This window comes from Arvicanthis niloticus, chromosome 17 (genome assembly GCF_011762505.2).
Source record: "Arvicanthis niloticus isolate mArvNil1 chromosome 17, mArvNil1.pat.X, whole genome shotgun sequence".
Classification (NCBI taxonomy): domain Eukaryota; kingdom Metazoa; phylum Chordata; class Mammalia; order Rodentia; family Muridae; genus Arvicanthis; species Arvicanthis niloticus.
Window position 1 is genome coordinate 44,445,475 of NC_047674.1, and position 16,653 is coordinate 44,462,127.

General features: G+C 39.2%; 1 protein-coding gene and 1 pseudogene across 3 annotated transcripts in view; one reads left to right on the forward strand and one right to left on the reverse strand.

The window, feature by feature from the left end:
* The window catches only part of Kcnq5 (potassium voltage-gated channel subfamily Q member 5), a 539,505-nt gene that overhangs the window by 480,757 nt on the left and 42,095 nt on the right, over nucleotides 1-16,653 (forward strand). The gene's annotated exons all lie outside the window — the stretch shown is intronic.
* On the reverse strand, nucleotides 11,608-11,883 carry LOC117722344 (prothymosin alpha pseudogene; annotated as a pseudogene).

Consider the following 16,653-nt stretch of genomic DNA (forward strand, 5'->3'; position numbering starts at 1 on the left):
TGTCATTTTAATTACATGAAAGCATTAAGGTCAGTTCTAGGTTGAGGAACTAGCAATACACTAAATGCAAATAGTCAAGAAAAAAGCAAGACAGTAAACAAAGTGCAAACAAGGCAATAAACAAAGTTCCATGAGAACTCCCGTGATCACTGTTTGTAAGGGCTTTTCGGGATGACCAAAATATCCCCTCCTAGCCCAAAGTCATTTTTATGTCTGAAGCCTACTTCCTTGTTCTAGCTTAAGATTTAGAGTCCTGCCTGAAATTGCTTCTTTGATCTAGCCTAATATTTAGATTCCTGCCTGAAATTACTTCTTTGTTCTAGCCTTATGTCAGATTCCTGCCTGAAGCCCATTTCCTTGTCCTTGGCCCATGTCAGATTCTTGCCAAGCAGCCCCAAAAGCTCTTTGCCTCTCCCCTTTTTTTAGTTCATAAATAAGACTGAGCCTTTCTTAGTTCAGTCTGACAAGAATGCCTTTTTTACCCATCATGGAATATGCATTATTCAAAACAATGCACTTATGTCTTAGGTTGGTAAGGATCTGTGCAGAAGTTTACACAGATTTGGACCTACATTAATAACTTCATTTTTAAATTAATCACTTCTCTAAATATCCTGTCTACAAATACAGTAGCATTTAGAGGAGGTGCTGGGTATAAGGATTTCAACACATGAACTGAAAAAGGTAAAAGTACCTGGCAGAACATCTGCTTATATAACAGGTCCCCTAGCTGGCTGAAGGGTGTCCCTTGTCTTCCACCTTGACCCTGGTTCACACTATACTAAGTATACAATTATTACACATTGCTGTGGACCCTTATTCTGATATAATGAAATTTTAAACTTTTATTTGTCTCCTTGCTGTGAGGTCATTTCATTATGGTTGGCTGAGCACATCTAATTACAAAATTCATAGAAACTAGATTTTTGAACATAGAAAATAAATTCTGTGTTGTGCTGTTTAACCTGAAGGAAAGAAATTCCAAAGTAGAATTCACTTAGTAGAATTGGCACTACCTATCCTAGCATTTTCTGTTTCTCCAAAGGTATCTCAGAAGTCAGATATTTAAAAAAAAATTAAAATGTCTTATCCTTTACCAAATCACAGATTGGAAAGATCTCATGTCATACACTTGCTAGGTCATTTCACACAAGTGCAACTCTGTCTGCTTAGAAAAGAATTGCTTTTCCTTGGCCGAGCCCCATCTCAATTGATTCTGAACTCCCCAAGTGAAGACGGGCTGATTGCTGCCCTGTTGAAGTAGCTCTGAGGGCTCCTCACTGGCAGGAGATGGTAGTTCCTGACTCCTCATTTAATCCAATAGCCAAGGGTCTTTACTTATGATTTAGCTTGAAATTGGTCTTGGAAATTTTCAAGTACATTTTTCACAGGAAAAAAAAATAAAGCAGCTATCAAGTAAACGTGGCCTACAATTACATATATATATTATCTTCAGTATCTCTCCAGGTTATGCGTATGTCTAAAATCCACTTATTGTCCATAGAATATAATATGTAATAACACTAGAGCTGACTCCCAATTATCCAGGTCATTCATTTGTTCGCTCCTGGAGCCTTTTTCAGCTGGTCTTTTACATTTCATCACCCATTAGCATTCTCAATGAGCCTGCATGAATAGAAGGAAGAATAACAGGAATCCAGATATACCTGTGACTTAATAACTAAAAGCTACATTTTTCTTAAAAAAAAAAAAAAAAGGCCTTTTCTGACTATCAGCTATAAACAAAACACAAAAAGTTCATGGTTAATCTCTAAGTGTGAACAGTTTCTGCCAAATCGGGTGTAATGTAATGACTCGTGTATGAGCTTATTAAATATCCACTTAGCTTTCTTTGTTATAATGTTCATAAGATTAACATGTTATACTTAAGAAAGTCACTCTGGGTGGTAGATGTGGTGCACACCTTTAATCCCAGCACTTGGGAGGCAGAGCCAGGCAGGTCTTTGAGTTCTAGGCAAGCCAGGTCTACAGAAGGAGTTCCAGGACAGCCAGAGCTACGCAGAGAAACCTTATCTCAAGAGAAAAAGGGAAAGGAAAGGGAAAAAAAGAAAGAAAAAGAAGTGGCAACTATCTGGCAAATAATGGAGCTAGAAATGTACAAATGGCAAAGGAAAAAAATCAATTCTAAGGATATTTACTATATATTATCATAGTAAATATATTTTAATCAAGATACTTTGGTATCTTTTGTGCAAGCCTATGATAACTGGCCAAATGCCCCCAGTTTACTAGTTTAATAGCGTTTGTGCCTTTATTTAATTTTAGAGTTGGGTAGCCATAGCAATGGTATCTTTATCATGAGAACATAAGATTACAATGATAGCAGTAACTCTGTAAACTTTTCTGGGACATATATTGTTCTAACTGCTTTATCTCTACAAATGGGTAGCATCCCCGTGTTATGAAGTGGTTAACATTATTGTCGCTATTTATTCAGTGAGAAAATGGAGACTTAAAAGCCAATAACTAGCCTGAGATCTGACATGTATAAGGCACGGCACTGTAGCACGGGACCAGGCAGTCTAATGTCACAGTTTTCCTGTATACACATAGGTAAGGCGAGCTCCAGGTAGATATGCTAGTTTTCCCCTGTGCACCTTACATCCTCCTCTGATTCCAGTCTTAGCTGGTCTTTGCTTTCATGCTTCTACTTTCCTTCAGTCCAGATTACCCATGCCACCGAGTCATGTTTCCTTGTCACTGTCCCTCCTCTCTTTCTCAAAGTCCTACCCACCACAAACATGAGCCAGCATGATGTTTCAACATGCTCAACATCACTTCTCTTTAAGGAGAAAATAGGAAATGCTATCCTGCTGTGCAATACTCAAGGATACTGCTGACTGCCTGGGAAGGTAATTGACCATCACCAGATGTTTGTGAAAGACTGACACTCTCTAGATGTAGGAAATAAGAAGGGGTCACTTGAATGGAGTCAAATGTCAAATACTTTCTAAGGGTTAGATTCCTTTGAGAACACTCTCTTTGTTCCTGACATGACTGATATCTCTCCTCTCTTTTCTTTATGTTCCTATCTCTCCTCAGCTAATGTACTATCATGTGTACATTTGGTTGTACGCACAAATCAAGCATATCAGAATACCTTAAAAGATAATGTGATTTATATTACAATAGCATTATAGTTTGGCATAAAAAATGGTTACCTTTCTTCTTAAAAAGTGTTTCTTTTGTGTAAATTTGTTGCACAAAGTAATGTGTTGTACAGGAAATTATCATTCACTGGCATGGTGGTACTCTTTTGTGGTCCCAAGCAGGGCAATCATATTTTGAAGGCTAGCCTCAGCTATGCAGTATGTTAGAGACTACGCTGGAATACATGATATTCTCGTGGAATACATGAGATAGGTCTTGTGACCCTATCTCAAAGGAGGGAGGAAGGGGAAAAGGAACATCGGTTAAGAGCATTTGCAGAAGACCCAGGTTCTGTTCCCAGTATCCACATGGTGGCTCACAACCATCTCTAACTCTAGTTCCAGAGGATCTGAATCCCTCTTCACGCTTCAAGCACTGTGTTTATATAATGTATACACACACACTTAGACACATACACATTTAATTATGAATTGGTTTGTTAATTAATTACTGAACATTTTGAGATAGAGTCTCACCATCTCATAGTCTAGCTTACTTGGAACTCATTTTGTGTACCAGACTTGCCTTGAACTCATAGAGATCCACCTGCCTCTGTTTCCTTTGTCCTGGGATTAAAGGTATATGCTACAGCATCCAGCTAAATAAATAATTCTTTAAAGTAAAGAAAGAGATTTTCATTCAAGTAGAGCATGTAATTTGTATAGCTTTTGTGCATTCCCTACCACCTTCAGCTGTCACTAATCTCCTTCCACTTCCCAAATAGCTCTTCTTCTGAGTTTATATGTCTGTATCATTAAATTTAGACTATGCATATGAGAGAAAATGTATGTTCGGTAATCTACAATACCTAATCTGCAATACCTGTGCTTGCAGTTTCAAATGAATGGGTTGATTGCATAGCAAACAAAAGAGAAAAGATCAGCAAGTAGTAGATAGATAGGAACTGCAAATAGCTAGTGAAATGTGTACAGCATTGAGCAGAGACAGGGTTAGCCTGACTGAGAGAACAATCAAAAGTAACTTTATTAAATCCAAGGCTTAGCAACATCCAGGAGAAAACAAACAGGAAAGTCGAGGCAGTCAGAGAAGCACCCTGCTGAACATTCTTTTCACCAATGAGCTTTCAGCTTCTGTTTTCCACCATGAACATTTTATCCCATGGGATGGATGGTAGTAACCTTTCCAGGAAAACAAAACACTTTACCTTCTAGCTATTTCTCAAAGATGCAATGTTTTTAATACCCTTAGTGCTGCTTGCTGTTTGCTGCGGTTAGGATGGGAAGGGACAGTGCAGCCTGACCTTTATTACTTCTTTTTTTTTTTTTTTTTTTTTGCTGATCTGGAATTCAGTTTGGTGTTATTTTTTAAAGTCCTTCAGATACGTATTAGGCTATCTGGTTAAGATCTCTCTTTTTTTTTTTTTTTTTTTTTAATATGCTTAAAGCTATAATTTTCCCTCTCAGGGCCATTTTTATTGCATAGGTTCTGAAATACTGTGTTTTCATTTTCATCTGATTTCAGGATTTTACATGTTTTCCCTCCTGACTTATTCAGTGACCCACTAAATATTAATGTATTGTTTAATATCTTTAACTTCTATTTCCTGCTCTTTCTCTTGCAGTTAATTACTAATCTCCTCTTGTGATGAAATAGAATGTACAACCTTTTGTTCTCATTTTATTGTTTCTAAGACTTGCTTTATGGGGGGAGGGGGCTGGAGAGATGGCTTAGGGGTTAAGAGCACTGACTGCTCTTTCAGAGGTCCTGAGTTCAATTTCCAGCAGCTACATGGTGGCTCACAATCATCTGCAATGCGATCTGATGTCCTGTCCTGGTATGTTTGAAGACCTCTATAGTGTACCCATATAGATAAAATAAATCTTAAAAGTAAAAAAAGAAACTAAAAATAAAAGACTTCCTTTATGTCATTGAATCAAAGAAAGGTAGTGTATGGTCTCTAGTGATGAAGGTTCTAGAAGCTGCTAAGAAAATGTGTATTCTTTTATATAGACTATACTGTAGATTCAGATATTCCATAAATGCCCTGTGATCTATAGGATCATTTAACTACTATTTGTTGTTGCTGTTGATAACTAAATGCATAAGTGATATAGTTACATGATGATTTCCTAATTTTCTTCTTTTCTTCTTCAACTCCCCCTGCGTATCCTCCAGCCTTTCTAAAATTCATGACCTTTACCTTTATTATTGTTATATTTGTGTGTGTGTGTGTGTGTGTGTGTGTGTGTGTGCGTGCGTGCACACACACAATTGCGTGCATGCGTGCATGTAAATGCAACCTGCTGAGTTTATTTAGCATTACTCGTATGTGTATGGATTTAGTGCTCACCACTTGGGATTGGATAACCTATTAGTGGCTCTTTTGTAGAGAAGATTCTCCCTCTGTGTTAATATTTTAAATCCCAATTACCTATGAATCTGACTACAGTATCAGTGTCATCCATTATGAATTTGTGAAAGTTGATTCGTGTCTTTATGCCCTGTAGTGTTTCCTTTATAAAATTGGTTGTGCTAGTACCTGGAGCATATATGGTTTTAGTTCTTATGTCCTCTTGATAGAGTGTTCCCTTCTGTGATGCTGCCATCAGTGGATCATGAATTCCCATAGTTTGTGTTCATCATGGAAAGCTATTTTCCCTTCAAGGATAGTTATGCTGAATATAATAATCTGGGTTAGCAGTTGGTGTCTTTCAATGATTGATGCACCATTCTATGCCCTCCAGGATTTTAGACATCCTGCTAAGACACCTGCTATTAGTGTGATGTATTTATATCATATGAGTAGATACTTCTCTTGTAGCTTCAGTTCTTTGCTCTGTGTATTTAGTGTTTAAAATATAATATGTTATATTTAATATACAAAATGTATAATTATAATATATAAATATAATATAATAGCATTTTATATATAGTATGGTGTGAGAAGTATCCTTTCTTTCTTTCATCCGTTTGATGTTCTAACTGTTATGGCAATATTTTAAATCAGCAGTGGCTCCCAAACTTGCTTGTTCTTAATCAGCCGCCATCTTCTCAACTAGCCTAGGCCTGAGGTGGCTATTCTCGCAGTTGCTCAGCTCAGGCTGCTGGCTCAAGCAGCCAGAGCCGCTGGCCCTGCCACTCACAAGACACCAGTGTGGGAGATGGCTCTGCCAATCTTACATGCTGTCACCACAAGGCTAGGCTGAGCCCAGACCATCCCACCATCTACACGATACCCAGTAGAAATGAGACTTTAATGCTTAGATTATCCAAAGGCTTTATATATTTGGTAAGCTCAATAACAATATGCCCACACAATTAAATGTGTAACCCAATACCCAACCTAGATATATCAACTACCTGTGACTGCTAGAGACACATCCGCTGCCATGTTCTCCTCTCTCTCTCTCTCTCATCCTCTCTTCTCTCCTTCCTCCTCCTCTTCCTCTCCTTTCTCCTCCCACCTTAGCACCTTCCAACTTGCAGGGAAAGTATGCCACGACATCTAAATACCTTCTAGGACCTGGACAACCATCTTTTTCACAAAGTTAGAGACAATTCCCTCCACATTGTTGAATTTGTTTTATATACCTTAGCTTACACTCCTTCATGTTTGGTAAACCTTGACTTTTAATGATGCCCCAGAATCTTACATGTTCTACCCACATTTTGCTTCTTTCTTTAGTGTTGCATGAACAGTGTTTTCTAGTTCGCATACCTTATCTTCACGCTATGGTATTCTATCCTATTTCATCTAGCCTATCAATAAGACTTTCTCCTGAGTTGTTCAGCTTGTTGAGATATTTGCTCCAAAAGTTTTTTGTTTAAATTTTTTTGGTGTTTCTACCTCTTTATTCAATCCTTCTTGTGAAAGAATGTCTCTTCTATTTTATTCAGCTGTTTATTTATGCAGTCTTTGAATTAATTTAAGAGTTTATTCAAATCCTTTTTTATTAGATTGAGTAGCATTATAATCATACTTTTTAAATTTCTTGGGACTTTATCTACTTCAATTCCATTGGAATCCATTACAGTAGTACTGGTGATTTTTTGAGTAAATTGTAATGCCTTGGTTTTTCACAGTACTTGTGTTCCTGTTAGGACTAAGTCCTTGCTTGGATTTGTTTTGTTAATACAGTGTATTTTAATGATCTATGAAGCTGACATCCAGGGCTGACTTCCAAAAGCAAGTCCCCAGAGGCTCCGTGAAGGCAGACTATTTAAGCTGCTGCTGAATCAACAGTCAAGTGTCATATGTCTGCCAGAACTCTTTCCCTTGGAAGCTTCCCTTCTTGTATAACAGGAACCTCTGCTGGCTGCACTTACCCTTGCAGCCTGTGGGCTCTTTCATCTGCTGTTGATGAGGCTTTCTAATGAGTTGTTCAACTTGTTGAGATATTTGCTCCCAAAGTATTTGTTGAATTTTCCAGTGTTTCTACATCTTTATTCAATCTCTCCTTCACATCCTGTGTCCTTTTCCTTACTTTTCCCAGCTGATTGTTTATGCTCTCTTTGATTGCTCCCAAGCATAAAGAGAAGCATAGCTTCTTTTTTGCTCCCAAGACTCCCGAGTTCATACACCCTAAGAGGTTGGTGATTTTTTCCTATGAAGGAAAAGAAAACAACAGCACTGAGAACTACATAGGCAGATCTGTCTTCATGCTTTCAAAACCTATACAGCACTGAATTCCCTGCTTGAAGGCTGAGTCTGTGGACACCAAGTATTTAGATGGAGCTTCAGAGTTCTCAGTCCTATTGACAAGTAAATCCATGGCAAATGGGTGAGCCAGAGATCAAGTTTTTATTGATCCAAGATTTCAGATCCCACAGTTTTCTTCAGTGGTAGATCCAGCTCTTTGTTGCTGAGTATGGGGCTACAATCCATGGTACTCTTCAAAGCCTTAGTTTTCAATCCTTTCATCTGAACATGTTGCTATGCCAATATCTAGCCCTTGCCATCTCTATGGCTGCTTCTCATGGCTCTCTCCTACCCTGTGTCTATGTCATGATTTCTCCTTTGATTCTGCCCATAGATGTGTTTATTTCTTCAAGGGAGAAGCAAAACAAACAAAGGAGTTTCAAGAAATTTTCAGGATTTCTAAAGACAGTAACAAATGACTACCTTATATCTGTATTCATTCCCCAAAACTGCTATAACTTATCCATTCACATCTTGTTTGTTTGTATGTTTGTTTTTATATTTGCTATTTGGGAATGTAGGACCATTATCAGCAGCCATGAATCAGTAGCTTGATTTGAGATCAGACTTTCCTAAGCCATATGATCCAGTGGGAAGGGAGGTACCTAAATTCATTTGAAACTTAGGGTCAAAGGATTGGGTATTGAAAAAGCAACATAGAGCAACTTCTGATTTAGTCAAGAAAATATTTTTAACTTCAGACAAGAAAAATGATTTTATCCTATGTATTTTGCCCATGTATATTTTGGTCATCTCAGTGACGATTCCTCTTAATTAAGTTTTAGATATACCATACATATATGCAATATGGTATGATTACATGTACCTCCCATTACACCATTTAGCCCCCTTCCTTCTCCCTCTGAACACTTTCTCCTGCCCCATTAGTCCCTTTGTTACTTTCATGATTTGGGGGCCATATACATACATTTTGAGCCATATAAATATATAAAAATATGAGCCAATAAAATATGTTTAAAACTACTTGCATGGCATATCTAGGGGTTAATTTGCTTGATTTTGGGCAACTCAGTGGTGGGAAAAACTAAAGAAAATGCCACTTTCTCTCCATGATAATCATTAATTGCCAGTATTTCCTCAAGAAGGTATGGGGACTCTTTGGTGGTGGCCCTGTCCGTAGTAAACAGTTGAAGAGCTCAGTCAAGTACAGAACCTATGTAGATATGCATAGGTGTTCTGGGGCCATGGTTTCAGTGGCTACGTCACATCTAGATGGTGGTTTTCCCAGCATTGCTTCATCCCCATCGTCCATCTCTTAGGTTCTTACCAATCTCTCCTTTGCAACATTCCCTAGATATGCATGTCCCATTTACATATGAACACATATCAGCCACTTATTCTCAGCACATTGACCAGCTATAAGTCTCTGGATTAACCTTCACTCTGAGAGAGAGAGAGAGAGAGAGAGAGAGAGAGAGAGAGAGAGAGAGAGAGAATGAGAATCTCTGCCCAAGGTTAAAAAGCAGCTCTGGTCTAAGGTTATAAACATAAATATTTAGAAGATATTTTTATAGAATGTCATTAGTCAAAACAACAGCAGTAGGTTCCAACACAATTTCTTTCCATCAGAAAACAATTAGCTACCACCACCAACCCTTACTGCTTTTGCCTCAACCACCGAAAAAAAAAAAGAATAAGTAATGCCCCCTGTAAGCAAGCATCCCATGCCTGGAAAGTGATGATGAATTTTTTTCTCCAGCAGCCTACAGAGCAGCTTCCAGCACTGGGAACACCAGCCAGCAAGACAGGAGCTTCCAGCTTGATTTCTCTGTCCTCTCACCAAAATGTGTAGTGTCTTCAGCAGTAAGATCTTACCATCTAATTCTGGAAGGCAGTTAAGAGCAGTCGTTGGCAATAGCCTGAATTGTTTTGAGAGGTTCTGGGACATGTCTAGCCAACAACTCATAAAGAGATGTCCTTAACTTGACATTGAGCTTTTCACTTAAAAACTCACGAATTTTGGAAGCAACTTTTCCACCCATGTAGTATACTTTTGTTCAAAGCTTGGATTTTTTTTTTCATACTACTTTTTTAGTTAGCATATAAAGTAGGAGGCTTCCATATGGCCCTTTGTTCTTGTTATCTCTCTGTTCCACTCCCACCCTTTCCCCATTCTCCAGATCTGTCTTTATTTACAGTTTTTCACACCTATCATTCCCTACCCTCTGCTTTCATAGACCTTGTCTTTTACAATCTTCCCCTCTGAATACCTCCCCATCCCTTGACTCCTTTCTTGCTTTCCTGCCTCCACAAACAGTCCCTTAGCTTAACTGCAGAAATCTAAACCTCTGAAGCTAGGACCCACATATGAGAGAGAATACAGTGTTTGTCTCTCTCTGGGCCAGAATGAACTCATTCAGTATCTTTTCTAATTCTATCAATTTGTCTTAGGGTTTTGCTACTGTGAACAGACACTATGACCTAGGCAACCTTATAAAGGACAACATTTATTGCGGCTGACTTACAGGTTCAGAGGTCCAATCCATTTTCATCAAGGTGGGAGGAAGCATGGCAGCATCCAGCCAGGCATCAGTGCTAGAGGGACTAAAGGCAGCTAGGAGAAGACTTGTGTCCTCAGGCAGCTAGGAAGATGCTCTCAAAGCTCCACCCCCACAGTGACACACTTCCTCCAACAGGTCACACATACTCTAACAAGGGCACACCTCCAAATAATGCCACACCCCCAGGCCAAGCATGCTCTAACTACCATACCATTCCTTTTGCAAATTTTACAATTTCACTCTTTTTATACATGCATAAACTACCACTGTATGTGTTACTGAATTTCCACTATCTATTCACCAGTTATTGGACATATGGGCTAATGCCATTGCCTAACTCTCGTAAATAAAGTAGCAGTAGACGGGCATGCAGACATCTCTGTCATGGAATAGTGTTTCCCTTGACTTTAGCTTTGGTTTAATGCAAGAGCCAGATATAGAAATGGGAAGCCTTCTGTTAGATAAGACTTTCTTTTTCTTTCTTTCTTTTTTTTAGAACAACTTAGCAAAATAAAATTTCAGTTTATTGTTGGACATTGTTTCACATATACATCAAACAGACCAAAAAATAAAAAATAAAAATAAACAGCAACTTCATAAAAAAGGGAAAAAAATCTTTTTATCTTTGGCTCTTTTAACCATCTTATACAAACCAACTACTTATAGTACAGCTAGGTACATACACAAAAAGAGTTACTGGAATGCTTGGAATAAGATTGTTTTGTTGTTGTTGTTGTTGTTGTTGTTGTTGTTGTTGTTGTTTTACAAGTTTTTTCTCCTTTGAGATAATAATGAACATGGTCACACCACAAGTAAAGTCTGAAGTAGAACAGAAAATGCTCTGAAGGCTGATGTGGTGAGCAGTTATCATTAAAAATGGCTGACCCCTAACAATATGTACAAGAATATAAAATGTAAATAAAAAATACAAGCCAACTTTCCTTTTAAAGTATTTTTAAGAAAAAAAAAAAAAAAGCAGGGCTTGGGAAGTTCTGGTTCTTTTTTCCTCCCATGATGCCAATTCATGTTTTGGTTTTGGAGGGGTGGTGGAGAGTCATCTGTGGGTGGCACTGCCCACTGTGGGCGAGCAGGGCCTGCTTCTCTATTCGAAGGTGACCACGTTTACATTCTGAGACGGGATATGGAGGGTGAATATGTCACAGTGCGTAACGTTAGCTCCTCCTTTTGCTGTCTAGGCATCCTTCTCAGTCTTCCGCTTCTTGGTGTCAACATTGTCATCCTCATCATCCTCAGCTACCCACTTACCTGTAGGAGCCTCAGCTTCCTCACCATCATCTCCATCCTCTTCCTCACTATCACTTCTTCCTCCTCATCCTCCTCTTCCTCCCCACCTTCTTCTGCTTGTTCATCTACCTCATTGTCAGCCTCCTGCTCCCCATTTTTCTCACTTTGAGCGTTCCCGTTAGCAGGTGCAGTTCTTCCATTCTCTGCCTCCTCTACAACTTCCTTCTTCTCCTTTAAGTCCTTGGTGGTTATCTTGGAGCTGGTGTCCACTGAGGCATCTGACATGGTGGGACACGAAGGTCGTCTGAGTGAGGAGTAATTAGTGCAGTTCGAGGACTCAAGGGAGAAAGTTGCAGGAGTCTGCCTTAGAGGAGGCAGTGGGTGGCTAAGGTGGCTGCAGTGAGCGCGGAGCAAGACCCAGGAACAAGGTAAAGATGGCTTTTCTGAGCAGCCAGTGTTAGGGGCTTTCTATGAGACAAAAAACACTATCCTAACTCCTTGAACTTGAAAGGGACAAAGTGGATGAAGGACAAAGTTAGAGGAGAGACATGAGTGCATGCTTGTAACCTGTGTACTGTAGACCAAGATTCAGGAAGATAACAGAAACCAGCATGAGATACATAGCAAGGTCCTATCTCAAAATAGCAAAAATTAGTTAAATAAATAGGAAGAAGGTCAACTGTGCACCCTCCTCATATATAGCCAGTGTATGCTTACCATCTCCACCACCACTGGGAAAGTGACTCGGCTGACTTCTGTACCCCATAAGCAACCCTGGAGCACCCCACTCCTCAAGCTACTTCCCTTAGTAATTCTTATGTTTGTCATTGCCGATTATGATTAGCTGGATTGTACCTAAAGGAATAACCAAAAGGTCAGAGGTTTATCTCGGTTGTGAGCACTTATCTAGCGTGCACAGGACTGTGCGATAAAAAACCCAAACACAGCAGTACAAATACCCAATGCAAAGTGCCAAAACCCTCCAATCCCACTGAAGGGAGTTTATTCTCTTCATCTCTTCTTTAACCTCCATCAGGGTCCAGGACTCACCAGTCAACTGAAAGCCTTCTGGGAAATACTGGTTTGAAATCACTGAGAATTGAAGAAAGGAAGCCTTTTTGACGCATGAGTGTAACAGTTATTACATCCTCATCCCCTACATAGCTAGGGGGAAATTTTCTTCCAAGTAGTAGAAATCACACAGTCTCATCATTTTACCTGTGACTACTGCATGCCCGTGGGCTTCAAGGTCACTCTGCTTTTTACACTAGTTCCTCAGTAGCGCCTTCTTTTCCTTGCTTTTCTCGGACTCCCCCACTGACATTTTGGTGTTTCCACAAAATGCCAACAACTGCACTACAGGTTACGTTTTTTTCATGACTTCCCACGGTGAGAACCCAACTTCATGCTGACCTTCACTATAATATTCTACTGCAGATGGCATTGCTTGGCACTATGAAACTAACTGATTAGAGCTCTGCATTGAGATAAAATTATTTCTTGCTCTCTTAAAACATCTGTTAATATGTAACTCTGACTGCCCTGGAACTCATTATGTACATCAGGCTGGCTCTGAACTCACAAAGATCTGCCTGCCTCTCTGATTAACAGCATAGACCACCATACCCAGCCCCGAAATAATTATTTTTATGGAAACCTTCTAGTAGGACTTCTACATAGTTAGTTGTTACACATGTCTAGCTTGTGATTCTGACTGAGAATTTTACACATGACTGTAAACTCTGTAACAAAAGCTGACGGTTTGCATTAATAACCCGAACAAAAGGATTTGGTTTAGAGTGAGCAAATCTATAAGTCTGAAAATTTATACTCCACATACCTATTTCCTATTCGGCTTAACTGTTATTCTAACAACTAAGACATCTACAAAGAATAGTCAGGTTTCTAAGAGGCCCTTTCATTCCTCCACTGTTATTAGTCAAAACTACTTCCTGGATACATTGTTTCAGTTTTGTTCCTTAGGTGTCTTTTTTTTTTTTTTTCTCTTGCCTGCGTTCTTTATATTCATGCACACTCCCTATTCTTCTGTGTCTCCTACACTGCTTTTGCCTCCCATGATCTGGTCCAGTGTCTCTGGCTACCGACTCCATGTAACAGCATTGTATTCCTGAGAAGGGTTGTATCTTACAAAGTTTGATGCTATCACCATCATGCAAGGAACTAGACAGCTTATAGGTAGTAAATATTTATTTCTCACTGTTCTGGAGGCTAAATGACTAAATTCATCATGTTGCCATGGTGATAAGATCCGACTTCCCCATGAAGGAAGGACAAGCAACCTCTTAGGTCTGTTTGATAAGAACCTTAATTACACTCTTGAGAACTGTGCCCTGAAGATCTATTCACCTCCCAAAGACTCCACCTTTTTTATAATTAAAATATAATAACATCATTGTGTCCCTTCCATTTTCTTCCTCCAACCCTTCCCAAGCATTCTTCTGTTCTCTCAAATGTTTGGCCTCCATTTCTTTAATTGTTTATATATTTATATATATTTATATGCTTAGGAATATGTGTACACACATACACACATATATATATAATATATATTTAAGAATGTACATATGAACACAGTCTTCTCAAGCCATATAAAGTTTTACTTGTATGTGTATGATTTCAGGGTTGACCACTTGGTATTAGAGAACCAATCTGTGGGCACTTCCCTGGAGTACACTCCTTCTCTTGCTCTCAGTATTTCTTGGCTGCCTGCAGCTCTTTGTCTGGTGTTTTTTAGACCCCATTGAATTTAGTCTTTTGACACCATTGTCTTGGGAACATAAATATGCATCGGCCTTGAGCCCACCATTTTTTTAAATTCATTTTTATGAAGCACCCATTTCTACAGCAGAAATGTTTCTCTACTTTAACTAAATGGAAGTTCTACCTGAATTTCTAACCTAGCCCAAGCTCTCTGTATATTACCAAACATGATTTCTGTCAAACATCGGTAGATTCTGCCTCTGTGTTTGTTGTTTCCTTACCATGATAAAGGAAATTGTTCTTATTAGCAGGAAATATAGTTCCCTTCTTGCACTAGTTGTGGATCCTACAGTCTTCCTTCCAGAAGTCCCTAAGCTACCAGATGACCTCTGGCTATAACCTTAAACCTCACTTTCGAGTTTTATAGACCCAGGTTTTAAGTACAAATAAAAAACAAGAGCTATATATTTTGAATAGCCTGCAAAATGTGCCTGCACACTCTGCAGTAAGTCTAGTAGGACTTCAGAATGAGTCAGAATGCAGCAAATTCTTAACGTAGTGCTTTAAGACATGCACACTCATAAGGGTCGCATTTTCTATGATCGGTAACCCAAGATCATCTTAGCTGCTGCTGTTGCTCACACTCTAATGAGGTTGCAGTCTAGTACCTGGCAAGAGATGCTGTCATTTCAAGGCTGAAAATATAAGAGATTCTGTGTGACACATTGTCCACTCCATAGGCTGAGTGTCTATCCACAAGAATATGCCAGTCAGTGTTTTATAACTAACCTTAGGTGATAGGTACCCTTCCGTGTGTGTGTGTGTGTGTGTGTGTGTGTGTGTGTGTGTATTAAATTACAACTTGGTCATGTAGCTACATAATTATATTCTATTCAACACAACCTTTCAGAAGTCATATTATCAAAAACTTTATCATACTATTAGTGGAACAAACAATAAAAAAATAAAATGTGGAAAGTAAATCAGGTTGTCATTTGCCAACCGATGTTTCTGACGTGCAGGCTAGCATACATTTTTGTACAATGCATAACCCCTTTTCAAGCCTATCACTAGGGGTCAGAAATATTCTTGGTCACTTCAAAGAGCAGAATCAGAGCCAAGAGATAAGAAATACAGTTTTTAGTTCAATATAATAAAAGCCTAACCCTATATCAATAGAGTGGCTTCCACAATTGGACACATTCAAGCCAAACTTGGAAGGTCGGCAGCAGGGTACTTCTGGACCCTAAAGGAGATCAATCAGACATCCTTTAAGAAACATTCTAAGCCTAAGCTTCTAAAACCTGCTCTGCTGTCCTGATGGGAAGTAACATCCTTGCCCATTAGCCATACCGAGGAACAGAGGAGGGAAGGAAGGATTGGCTAAAGGATGCTAGAGATAAATTACCATTACCTGGGCTCCATGTTCCTTTTAACACTTCCTTCCCCAACCCCCAACCCCTGCCTCTCACCAGTCACAGTGTTTTCAACTTTCCTCCAGGGCAGGAGATGGTTCTTCATGTTCTGAGAATTATCTGAAGTGACCCCATGTATCACTGCCAAGTTTATATGTGTGCACGTAGTGGGTCGACACAAAATATAAATAAGCCCTCACTTGGGAGATCCCAATCCAAGAAAGGTATTTGAGAGGTGCTGCTCGGGGCTAGCCTTTTCCTGGATTTCAGAGTGAGGGGCCGTGAAAAGAGGTGACATTTGAAAGTTTTACTGCTGCCCCCCTTCCGTTATAGTACTGATTTGCACAGGGATGAACAAAGGCATCTTCTTCACTCTAAGATATCTTCATTTTTTAAAATGACCCGTGCTACCCCTGAAATTTGCACAAAATAAGCTCAAACTTAACCATTACCCAAATCATAGAATTTAGCCCGTATTTAGAAGAAGTACTTTTTGGCTCATGGAGGTTTTTTTCTTCTTTTTTTTTTCATCTATATATCGCAATTATTTTCTTCAAAGGCACACTTAGTCGCCCGCTGCACAAAAAGAAACCAATATGACACAATTTTAAAATTATATTTAATAGTGTTCATGGTGTATTCTGCTTGGTAAGGAAGAAAAAAAAAAAAAAGGTTAGATAGAGGCTAGGATCCTTTATCTGCAAAGAACGGCTGGCAGAGAAAGAAGAAGACAAGCTACTTGGTCCCTGCGTTATGTGGTCTACAGCAGCCTGGTACTTTCTTACATTGCCCCAAATTCCCTTTATTTTACTTTCAACACCCAGCCTTTCCAAATCTTTCTTCCCTCCGGAGCAGCTCTCCTCCATTGCATATACTGTGCCTAATCACTATTCATATACTGCAAAGATTACTAGGCCTC